Source organism: Balaenoptera ricei, chromosome 4 (genome assembly GCF_028023285.1).
Source record: "Balaenoptera ricei isolate mBalRic1 chromosome 4, mBalRic1.hap2, whole genome shotgun sequence".
Lineage (NCBI taxonomy): Eukaryota > Metazoa > Chordata > Mammalia > Artiodactyla > Balaenopteridae > Balaenoptera > Balaenoptera ricei.
In genome coordinates this window covers 34,610,339-34,623,674 of record NC_082642.1, presented here as the reverse complement: position 1 = coordinate 34,623,674, position 13,336 = coordinate 34,610,339, and the positions used below count along the sequence as shown (strand labels likewise).

At 37.1% G+C, this 13,336-nt stretch overlaps 1 protein-coding gene across 4 annotated transcripts in view; it reads left to right on the top strand.

Annotated features, from left to right (window-relative positions):
* ZNF385D (zinc finger protein 385D) overlaps positions 1–13,336 on the top strand; it is a 949,347-nt gene that overhangs the window by 838,924 nt on the left and 97,087 nt on the right. The window lies entirely within an intron of this gene.

Genomic DNA, 13,336 nt, shown 5'->3' with positions numbered 1-13,336 from the left:
AAAATTTCAATTACCCTTATCTAGAGAAAACTTTCTTTTTTACTTTTTTTTAGTGCTAATCACAAATACTATGGGAAAAACACATGTCAAATGCAGTTCCTGTCTTGACCTCCTGCCCCAAACTATGGAAATTAAAAGTCAGTTTAAAAATTCCAAATTAACCTTTGAACATGTTGAAAAAATGGTTTTAATAATCTCACTATGTTGCAGCTTTTAGTTTGTTTCTTCACATGTGGAAACCAGAGAGTGCATAAAATTTATAATTATTGAGACATTTTTAAGTATCACATTTATAAAATTTTATTACATTTTAATAAATAAAAATGATTATAGAACAGACCCTTTCTCCTTTGGTCATAATAGAGACAGATGGCATATTTGAAAGTAAGATTAGGGTTTTTTTCCTTATATTTATCAGGGAGAGAGAGAAAAAATCTATATGAAGTTTGTCTTTAAAGTTCCCTTTTCTAGAAGCCAGAATGAAACCTATTCAACTAACATAGCCTCATTTCAGATATGTTAATAATATTCATTAAGCACAGTCTTCTTCTACATTTAGTCAGCCTTTGATTAGGACTCCCATCCTGCCGTCTTGCTTTTGACCTACCCTTTAATAAGGTTCCTGTAAATGGCTAATTCCATCCACTATAATTTTAACTCAGAGAGAAGGACCAGGTTCTGCCAGGTTTGGAGGCTACCTCATTGTAGCTTTCAGTAGTCAGACTTCATCAATCCTCATTTTACTGCTCTACTGATAAAACTTTTATCGTTATAAATCTAGTTTCTAGAGACCAAATGCTGAGGTATGATACTTCATGTCACAGAGAGAAATGTGTCCTGCTGAGACTGCAGAAATGCATTTCTGGGGCTCTGAGGAGCTCCGGTTCTTTATGGCTCAGTGCAGAAAGAATTCAGTGAGAGGCGAAGTGATTTATTAAAATAGGATGCTGTGAGGTTTACAAGTGGTCAGGCAAAAGGGTGCTGCCCTGAGAACTTAGTGGGCTACAGTTTTATAATCAAAGGAAAAATGGGGAGGGGGAGAAGACCACCTTCTTCCTCATTGTGGAGTAGGTGTCACGCTTCCATCTTCAGCTCCTCCTTCATGTCAGGTGGGGGAGTTTTCTTGTCCTTACATGGTCAAACCGGGACTCTCATGGAGAAATGGAAATGAGCAAGAAGGCATATACTAAACATACTATACTATACTAACATATACTAAAATATGGTAAATCATCTCAGGGCTTCACTATAATGTCACCCTTTCCTTATATTTTGTTTTTAGTACACACAAAGGAGTATGTCCTAGGAATCATTAACTTACCTCACTGTGCAGGATGTGGGTCTCATTCCATCATTGTTTTATTGTTTTTGGGGCATGTCTCATGCTTCTGTTGCATGGTTTTTTTGCTAAGCAAGCCTGCTTGGTTTGTGGCTAAGCAAACCTGCTTTCTTGAGTGATTATTAACTTACAGGGGTCTCCCATACTTTTTTCTTTACTTATGATTCCTTAGTGGGATTTAATCACCTATTTTTTTCCTTTTACTCTGTCTCTATCACTTTCCTTCTAGTTAACACAGTTTGGCATGAGGATGAAAAGGGAATGATTCTCTCTATGCTGAAACTTGAAGATTTTAAGCACTTTAAGAAAAGACTTTAAAAAAGAAAAAAAGCTGAGTGATGAAGTATACTCTAGCTCAATGAAAAATTTGAAAATCTGTTATTGCATACACTGTCAGTTGGAAGCTTAGTTCATTCATTCAAATGTTGCAGCTGATTAAGGATTGTGTTTCAGTGGTTAAACAGGAAAAAATCTTTTATTTGCCTTTCAAATGGCATTTCCCAACAGCTTCAGTTACCATCTGTTGCTGATAACTCCCCAATTTAGCTACGGCCCAGACTTCATCTCTAATCTCCAGACCATATAGCTAACTGCAGAGTGCATGTTTTATTTAGATGTTTTAAAGACTCCTCAAACTCAACATATCCCAAACCAACCCACGCTCTTCCCCCAGACATCTGGGCCTCTTTGAATATCAGCAGTTCTAGGAAATGGAACCTCTAATCATGCGTTTACAAGCAGAAGCCATTGGAGCATCTTTGCGACCTCCCCTCAAAATTCACCATGAATGCTTGACGTTTCCAACTTACATATTAATCACACGTGTGCACTCTTCTCTCTCTACTTTCACCATCATCATCCAGTTCTTAGGTGTGGCCATCTCTTTATGAACCCTCACAATAATAATAGAACCTTCTCCTCCTTACCCACTCTTGCTCTCCTCCTCCCATGCACACTCTTCGTTCCTGCCCAAGTGATCTCATAAAAATGCAAGCATGTTTATGTTTCTGTATTTCTCAAGACCTTTGAGCAGACTTCCATTTGAACAGAGAGTAAAAAACATAACCCTGAACTGTACCTACAGGTCTCTCTGTGCCAGAACTGACTTGTGCCCAAAGATACTCCCTGATGCCTGAAGGCTTCATATTTGGGGATATAATCAAACACTTGGTTTAGTAAATCAGCATTAATTTATTGGACCTGGTATTGAAAGAATCTAACTAGGGTAGACCCTCAGATAGAATGATGCTAATAATAGTATCGAAAGCATGATCCTGCAATAAACTCTGAGTGAAATTAAATGAATTAATGACCACAGAAATTGACAACTTTTTTTTTTTTATTAATGAGCTTAATATCTATTTACTCTTACCTGTGTTCTATGCAAGGTTAGCTACGATGAAGTCGCATAATAGGATTTTTTTCCACTGTCCACTCCCATTGGGATTAAGGAGTTATAAGTGTGGTCTCTGGAGTACAAGTGCTTTTGCCCTTCCTACACAGTTGAGCTGCTCTAAGTTCCAGGATCTCAGTCTCCTCATGTGTAAGATGCCCTTGATAACTGCAATTCCCTTGTAGGTCTTTGTAAGGCGTCAGTGAGAATATTCATATATACCCTTTAGCACACCACATGGCCCAGAGAAGCATTCCATAAAAGCCTCACACTAACATCCACTGGGTAAAGGACCAGCAGGATCTCCTCAGTGCATTTATGAATCACTTATCTTTTCCTCCAAGCATCACCCTGGGGAAAAACCCTCTGGCCAGAATGCTCCCAAGAATTACTGAATGAACATGGGGGATACTGTGGTCTCAGCACCTGTTTGTGGAAGTTTTCTCTAAACCCTAAACTGTTGGGATTGGCACTCTTTCTTGCTAACACAACTCATCTATACCATGGTCAATCGGGAAACATAAACACAATTTTATTTATGCCATGGGAAGAAATTTTGACATAACAGGAAATCAGGCATTTATACATGTCCAGATAAATCAGTCTTCTGGAGTCATTGTCACTGTCTCTTCCTTGCTCACCCATCTTCTAAAGTTAATCCAAGGCCAAAGGCATTTCTTTCTGCAACTTTGGTAAATGAAAGTTGAAAACAACAGCAACAAAAACAAATGTTTTTTTCTGCCCACCAAATATGTTCCTAAGTCCAGGAAGAAACTCTTATTTGAGAAGCTGGGTGGATTTCCCCAGGTTTTGCCCATAAAATGTCTCACTTCAGACCTCTTTGGTCAAAAGGGTGTCCTGAGGTCAGGTCAGGTTGGCTGAGCTTCTCTTATTTAACAGCATTTTCTTTTCCTTTTTTCCTAGAACCACAATTTCCACAAAAATACAATTTTTTCACAATTTGCATCCATCTCAAGAGTCCTCTAACTTAGGCACCAAAGTGATTTATACAAATGAACATTAGTTTTCCTTTCTTTTGACAAAAATTAACATTTATTCTCATTATTGAGCCCATATTCTATCCCAAAAAGCCTTAGGTACTTTGCCATAATTTATTTCATTGAGTTGGGTTGGGGCTTTGCTAGTTTTTCTAACGGTTGTTGTTTTTTTCCTCCTAATTTTCTAGATACTTTTTTATGGAACGTAGAGCTTAACCCCTTTGCAATAGTACTTTCAAATATGGCTTGTATTTTTTTCTCATCTTTTGAGTTTGCCTATGGTATTTTTTTGGGGGGGGGTTTTATTCAAACAGAAAGTCACAAAAATTATAATCATCCTCATCAGTTCACTCAGTCCCATGTAACTAATTTTTTTTCATCTTGATCTTTTGTTAGCACTTTTATGAGTTCATCAGTTTTCCATTAGAGTTCTGAAAATGCTTATTCATTCAGTTCAGCAGTACAGTCAGTTACCAGAAACCTGTACTTGTCAGAGTCTTTTCCATGAATTCCTTGAAGATGAAACCCTTTCATAGGAACATTTTCGTGAAAGCATCAGAGTACACCCAGAACTGTCTTTAAATGACAAAAGACTTAAAAATGACCATGGTTAAAGATTTGATGAAAGTTCATAATAATGCAATTGACAAGGAAATTTAGTTATTTCTGAGATATACATTTTAAAGTAATAACTAGAATTATGACTTATAACATTATACCAGAACATATAAGATTTTTAGAAATTTCATGTTATTTCTGAAACATTTACATTAACATATTTCCATACAAAGAACCCAAAGAAAATTTACTATTAGTTGTTTGTTTGTTTGTTTGTTTTTTTATACTGCAGGTTCTTATTAGTCATCAATTTTATACACATCAGTGTATACATGTCAATCCCAATCACCCAATTCAGCCTCTGGTATTTTTAATAGAGAAGATGTATTAATGTGGCTGAATTTACCAGTGTGCCTCATTCTCCGCTCTGTCCCCATAACGACAACTGTCGCCATAACTACAAAAGTGTTTAGCCACTGTTCAGTGAGTCCTTTGTGACTGAATGAGCAGTGAAAAGCCTGGAATACGAGTGTGCTATGCCCATCGGAGTTGAGGTTCTTGAGGTTATTTATGGTCCCAATCCCATCTCTTCCCAGTGCACCCAAAGTGCTTCAGAAAAATGCTATGGTACTTAGCACTGAGAAAACGTCTGCTCAACTATATACCATATATTTTGTGGGCTCCACAAATCTCATTTACAGTTACATATTTCAGAGGGGATCTTTGAAACAAATTCATTAAAAGAACAATCAGAACAATTCTCAGATTCATGAATTAGAGATGAGAAATGCTATAAAACTAGAGGGAGGAGGCCTTCCTTGATTTATGGAGAAGTAGGGAATTTAATATTTTTCCCCAAATGGAAGGTGCTCTTTTTCAGCAAATGCAGGGTATAGATTATTATGTGGATTTGTAGGGAGGAAAATGGGTTAATCATGTCATAGTTAATTTCTGTATATTGTTTTAGAGCAATATAGAGAAAATATTCCATTTGGAAACTTTAACAATCGTGTTAATAGAGAAATAGCATTCTCTACATCCTGAAAACTTCTCTATGTGTATTTAAGAGAGTTTGGACTTTTAGAAAAATCTTAAAATGAAAAATCATCACTGGAAACATTCATGGCACGTCCCAGATTTAAAAAAAACAAAACTTGTTATTCATCAAAATTTTTAAAAAGTGAAACAATCTCCATATTATTCCTTGCCGCATCCTATGCAAAGAGAGCTCCCATAAATAGCGCAATTTACAGTTGATGGTAAGCTTCTCTCAGAGAAAAAATAATAGTTTGTGTTTCTGCCAGATGCTTTTCCAGCATTAAGTGCTATAAATATGCCCTGAAGTGTGTTCAACAGATAAGGCAAAATGCCAAAGAATGGCAGAGAATTAAGTTGCACCCTGTTCACATACAGAATCCATTGAGACACCATATGCATATTTCCATTTTAAAATCAAAATGTGAAATTAATTCAACGTGCATTTAATAGGAACCTATTTAGAGATCTCTGCTAGGTCCCAGGGACAAAATGATGAGGTCTTTCTCTCTCTGTTGAGGAATTTACTCTCTATCAGAAGAAACAGACATTTAACCCTAGTTATGGCAGTGACGTCAGTGCTATAAGGAGCCACTCCCTGTACCCAAGACCACATGGAGCTGGTGACCTGTGATGAACAGGTATCTGCCAGGCAAGTGAAGGTGCTCCAGGCAGAGGGAGAAGGCTTTGAAAATGATTTCTTCTTGTGGTATTTTCCTTAAGAGCATAAAAGGGAGGGCTTTCCCACATTTATCTACACTGCAGGCAGTTATTCTTGTTAGAGAGCAGACATCATGATTGGGGTGATGGGTAGGTAGGTTTCTTAGAGGAGGAGGTTGGGACGATTTAGGAGAAGCATGCAGGTCACACCTGGAAATAAAGTTTTTCTCTGCATCTGATACCAACACCTTTGACAGCTTGACCCTCGGACATGATTAGATTCAGCATGTCTAATTCCCCCCACACTTTCCAATGGTAGGTGACAGTCACGCGCTGAGGGGAATGTTCAGCTGTGGACATGGTGAAGGGATATTGTATGCTGGTTGAGTAGTTAGACACAGTGGTTTTTCTGATTTCTCTCAGTTTCTTACAAGAAATTATTGTGGTTATATCAGTAGAGTTAAAACTCATTTGCGGTCTCTCATTTACAAAAAGATCCCCAAAAGACTGAGCAAACTTCACCAGAACCAAATGTTCCTTTTGGCTCAATTAGGTCTGAGACAAGCTGGGACCTGGCACCCTTTGCTGCAATGCTTGCACCTGGACAAATGTCTCCTCCAGCAACAAAATACAAAGAAACTATAAGGGACTAAAAATCACTGCGTGCATGCATAGTTGGGGCAAATTATGGACAACAAGATACAAAAAGACCAAAAACCCAATCGCCACTTCTCAGGAATCGGGAGCAAAACCAGGGTGTCAGGAGCAAGAGCAGGGCACTGCACATGCCCCCTGCACACGACACCACCAAAGGGGTGGGCAGACCACCTAAGCCACCCCTCCGACCTGACCCCTGGACCCATCCCTACCCTCACCCCATATAAGCAACCAGCTCGCCCCTGCTAGGGCAGTGAGCAAGGGAACCTGTTAAGCCTTGCCTGAATTTCTTGTCTGTCATCTTATCAATTTCTATTGATCCGAGAAGGCCAAGAACCCTGGTCGGTATCAGATCATGAGCACCGGCTTCCAAAGCCCACTGTCAGCCAGTGTCTCCCAATCAGGACCCCACCATTAGAGGTCATGGAGGCAGCTGTTTGTACCCCAGACATACAAGAACAGTGGTTTCACAACAGGAGCCAGGCAAAAACTCTCAAATTAGCCTCTCTTACTCAAATAAGTGCTATTTTTATCATCCATATTAGATACTTGAAAACATTAAGTACTTAATATTTAAAAATCATGAAGTTTCTAGATGAGTTGAGAAGCTTTGAAAAAGATAAGTGAGTCCATCGAGATTTTTTCACAACCGCTTAGTGACAAGGTATTTTTTTTGCTTATAAAAGTTAGTTACCTAATATATCTGAGAAATTGTGACATGCCTCTCTTCTTTTTCTCTATGTTTATTTAGAATTTGTTTTTTCAGTGACTACTGGTAGTGTATAAAAATGGCCCTACTCTTGTGGTATTATCTTTTTTTTTTTCTATTTTTCTATTCCTGAGGCAGGTACTATTCATTTCTGTATTGAAGAGTACAGAAGACAGGAACACAAAGTAAGGCATCAATCATTTGAGCTCAGAGAGAACACTCTTAATTGAATCATGTTTTTCAGTTTGGGACTCAATGCAAGTGAATTTTCACTTTTATTCATATTGTAGTCATCTACCTAAATGTTAACTGCACAATCACAGATTAAAATAAGTTGTTAAATATTCTTTATGGGACATGTAATTAAGGAATAAAAGTATCTATCTCATGTCATTTTCCCCATTGAGTAAGAGAATTTGAAAAGTACATATCTTCACATCAGTAAGGAAAATGTATAACCATAAACGATTCTATCTTTAAATTTCTTCTCCAAATATTTTGTTAAGTGGAGTAACAGGGAAGGCAGTCTCTTGGCTTACTAGCATGGTTTTTATTTGCCTGCTGGCTAGGAGTTTCCTTCAATTAAAACAGCCTTAAGTACATAAAGAAAGAACTTAGCCATGGCTAACACTGAATCAGTTAATGCAAATATAATAGTGAGTTAATGCTTGTTACAGTGAGGTTTTAAGAGACATGACACAGGGCCTTGCTTTTGCTTATTTTTTTTACAGAACTAGCGATTCCCCCAGCACCCCCGCACAAATGGATCACAGCAAAGTATTCAACAAAGAGGTACAAACAATGGGGTCAGAGGTCATGCTGCAACAATAATTAGCTTGGAGAGAAAAGGTAAAATATACAGAGAGAATCACAAGGGCTTGGAAAGCACTTATATGGGGTTTGAGAGTTACAAGATTTCCAAGATCGATCTGCTATTTTGCATTCATCCCTCTTGAATAGAAGTTCCCCAATTCCCTATGTTATCTGAGTTATTTTTTACCTCTTTTTATGGCTTGTTTTTAAAGAAAGAAACTTTTGATTATTTTTCTTGGGTAATACACATTACTCACAGTTAGACATATGGAAAGGTTCAATCTTCAAATGACTATATATTGATCTTTTAAAACCTAGACATTGGCCACTTATACAAGAAGGGGCCATCTTTGGAGAAAATGTACTAATATTTAGGATGAGTGGTTCTAAAACTTTAGTATGCTCCAGGAGCACCTGGAAAGGTTGTAAAACATGGATTGCTGAGCTTCATAGCCATAGTTCCTGATTCAGTGGGTCTGGGAAAGAAGTTGAGAATTTGCATTCCTTTTTTTTTTTTTCAAGTTCACTGAATATCATCTTATTGCTTTTTGCAACTGAAGTATAATTGATTTACAATATTATGTTAGTTTCACGTGTACAGCATAGTGATTCATTCTTTTTTCCAGATTATATTCCATTATAGGTTATTATAAGATGTTGGGTACAATTCCCTGCATTTCTAACAAGCTCCCAGCTGCCACTGCTGCTACTCATCTGGGGACCACACTTTAAGAACTAATGCTTTATATGAGTATTAAATGAAACTGAGAGTTGATAATAAACAAATTAAGATAGAATCATTAGAAACTTTCTATTGATATATACAGAAGTGATATTCAAAATATTTAACAAGCCACTGAACAGTTAGAATGTATACTGGTCTTAATCCACATAGCTGAACCTATGCAAATGGCCTGAATATTAGATTTGAGTGAGTGTATGCAACATAAAAACAACTGTACAGAGATAAATACAAATTTTAAACTTTTTTCCAGGAGTAGTTTTTCAATAGTTTTCAAAATAAAAATCGAAAGTAAGTGTTTTAGAGTTTAGGATACTATATCTTTTTATCATTTCATTTTTTTTTATATCCCAAACAACAATCTAAATTAAAGTTCTGAAATCAGATAATTTTCTTAAAAAAAAAAGGATTCCTCTGTTCAAGTATTATCTCTTGTCTCCCCAAAGAGGATGGTAACTTCTTTCATAACCACTTTTTATTTTTCTGATGTTACACTTTAATAAGATAATGTTCATTTTATTTTAATAGAAATTTAATGTGATAAAATGAAATGACATCAGAAACTAACAAAGACCACCTTGTTCTTTTTGAAATCACGTGTTCATGAAAATGGATTGGTTATCATTACCATATATGTATGCTTATAGTAAACTTCCTAGTTCTTAAAAAGCATATTAAGACACTTTATGCCAAAGACATGCAGATTAAAATTGTACAAGGTATTGGAGCTAATGGAATAAAAGGATACATGAACATTAATTTTGCAGTGAGTTTCACAGAATAATAGTGATTTATAACAAAGCCTCATAGATAAGCAAAATAGATGTGTGTATATGTGTGCATGTGTTTCAAAATGATGAAACTCTTCCAAGTGTTAGCCATTTAACGGTTATTTTTATCTACTTTGGAACTTCAGTTGCATTTAAACCTGAAGCCTTTTGGAAATACTGAAGACAAAATTTGAAGATCGAAAAGTCTGACTGGCTACTGATGGCTAGGATTGGTGATGACATTTAAAGTGGCATCACTATTCTGCAGGAATGTGTGTGCATATCTTTAATGTCACCACTTGCCTCTGGGATGACACTTGTTAGATTTCATGGTGTCATGTGCTAGCTCAAGGTCGGCAATAGTGATTTTTATTACACAATACCTGAATATTCCATTTATGATCTAAAAGGAACTTGTTGAAAGCAATGTTTTCTTGTTCTCTGTGTACTTTGATCACCTAATTCTCTTTGAGTTTTAAAATACAGAATTCTGACATGTGCTGTGATGAAGTAGTATACTTAACTTTGAAATCATTCCTGTGAAAAATAATAGTCTGTTTGTGTTCGATGGTTCCCAGGTTTCTGAGGGTGACTTGACTCAGAGACTGGCTAATAAATAATAGGAGACAACCTTGGAGGGAAAATGGCATGCTACATTCACCCAGAACCTCTCTGCCCAAAGGCAAAGCAGATGAGGCCCAAAGACACATCTCCGTCCAACTACTGCTTTTTAAAAAATCTCTCAGCACGATTCCTTCTTAGGCTGCAGCTTTGTCTACAGTCACAGAAAGGTTAGATGTGGCTGAAAAGTATATCCAGTCCAGTGAAGTGGGCTAACAGGGTAAGGAGAGCTGTCTGGGCTTTCTTCCTTTACACAAGGAACACGCCTTTATGCAACACACCTGTATCAAGGTGGACCAAGAGTTAAGGGGGCTTGCAGCAACATGGATGCAACTAGAGATTCTCATACTAAGTGAAGTCAGATAGAGAAAGACAAATACCATATGATATCACTAATATGTGGAATCTAAAATATGACACACATTAACTTACCTATAACAGAAACAGAATCACAGACATAGAGAACAGACTGGTGGTTGCCAAGGGGCAAGAGGGGTGGGGGAAGGAAGGATTGGGAGTTTGGGATTAGCAGATGCAAACTATTATATGGAGAATGGATAAACAACAAGGTCCTACTGTATAGCACAGAGAATTATATTCAATATCCTATGATAAACCATAGTGGAAAAGAATACCAAAAAAAAGAGTTCAGGGGGCAGTATACATAGATAGAAAAATTAATACCAGTAGAACCCAAGAGCAGTCTAATAAATTATACAAACATAAAGATCAATGACAAAGAAAATTTACAGTATCCAGAAGGGTTATCTGTCTACATTCTGTTTCCAACTTGTATATCGACTTCTACCCCTAGCACACACACACCCTACACCACCACAATCACATTGAGGCTACCCTGATCAGCCTCCGCTATATCCAACATTTCCCCCGAAATTCTACATACCTTGGTCTCTCCATAGCATTTTGGACCTTCATACCATTCAACTTTTTCTTTTCAAATTTGTGGGAGGCTCACTTGCTTTTTTTTTTAATAGCAGATATTTTAAATTATTATCAGGGTGCTTTGGGACTATTATTCAATTAACAAGTGAGTATGCATATTGTCTTCTTTTGTTTTGCTTTTTAATATATCAGGGGTCTCAATTGGGAGCCCACCAACTATTGGTAATTTGATCACCCTCTTTTCCCCACAACTCCCTGAGCCATTTCACTTGTTGGAAGCATTGGCTTAGCTGTATCTGTGCAGAGTTTTGTTTTTTTTTTTCGGCCGGGGGGCACAGGATATAAGTACACTCTTAACTGTCAGGATTCTTTTGGAGTAACTTTCTTAATATCTAAAATAGTGACATTCACCTGCTCCTATGGTGTATTAAAACAAAGTCATATCTGATTTGAAATACTACCGAGAATATAGATTTGCTAGGAAACTTAGAATGAAAGTATATGTACAAAATGAATATTTTGAAGGTATATGTGGGGATAGCACTGTTCATCTCAACCTTATATTTTAATATGCATTATATATAAAGCATTCACTTCCATACCAGGAGTAAGAGATGAACCTTGCTTTAAGGGAAAGTACATCATCAGCTGTCTAGAGAAGATGACCAACTATATATTGTGGAATTAATTGAATATAGCATCATGCCCTCAAAAGATATACCCAAAGGGTTTGAATTATTAGAAATAAATCAGGAAGGAGAAAAAAGGGACACCACTCCGTCCATAAAAATAGCATTCTCCGTGTAGAATCAAACCAATCCAATCTATCACTGGTTCCTCAATTAACTATAGTAAGTCTTAACTTCATATTTTGACTCACACTATGTCTTTTGATGTTATGTGTTGTTGGAAAACTGATGCATGAGTGTCCTCTCTGTTCAAACTGTTTCTAATATACAATTTCCTTGTCCAGTGTTCTTTCAATAAGGGTACCTAGTCCTTTGAGGATACTTGTCAGAATGATGCAAATGAAGGTGTGGATTATATATTTATGTACTTATAAAAAGATATTATACTGCAACACCCTACCTACCACAGTTGCTGTGATGAAGAGGACAATGTGTATTTTTCTGGCAAAATGGAACACTGAGTTTAAATAAGTCATGGGAAGTGATGCGTAGATACTATACGGAATTAGTCCTCCACCGAGATTTCTTCCTTGTGAGATGATAGTTTTAAAGGTTTTGAGCTGGAAAACCTTCTAATCTAAGAATCTCCCTGCCCACTTCCACCTCACCCTAAGCCACAAAGGCTTCCCCTTCACCACCAATAAATTAACATTAATAAATATATATTTCTTTAAGATGATTTTCTATCTCAATGTCTCTCCAATACCAATAGATAAGGTTAAGAAAATATAAACTTGGGAAAATATATATTACTATTTATAGAAATCTCAGAAAGCAAAGGCAAAAGAATTGCATTGGCCCCATGAAGTGCTCAAAACACACTGGATCCTCCTGGCAATGGACCAGGGCACAAAAGACCCACGTGTTGAAAGAATACCTTGAACTTATCAGATTACCCTCTGTGGGAAGCAAAGAGAAAGAAAGAATCGTAAAATTGCCCAGCTTCCATATACTCCATTTGGACTTCGGCAGTGCATTTGATTTTGAACTCTCAACGCTCCCATCTCAGCCTCCAGGGTGCCTATTTCCCTTGTTATCGGTGAATTTTTCCTGGTAGACACCTGTTGGGTCCTGTATTAATAAGACACATTGTAGAAGGAGAAACACATTTCCGGAGGCAAGAAGGTGAGAGCTACTCTTTCTAGGGCCCTTGTTAATCTTTGGGAGCCCAGCATCTTCTGTGACAGAACAAAGGCAATACAGTTGTAAATTCTTATTTTTTTTCTCCCACCCCACAAAGAAAATGTTGTTGCTATGTTAGCGTTCATCTACATGTCTCTGAAGAGACGCAATAGAATATTTCTTCCTTCCATCCAGAGGTTTTAGAACTTGATTCCCATTGCTTCGTATGGCATCATTCTAAATAGAACCCCACCGTTTGACCACAGCCAGAATTAGCATGAATGGTACCTATTATTGAAAGGGAGTCTGTATTTGCAGTAATACAGA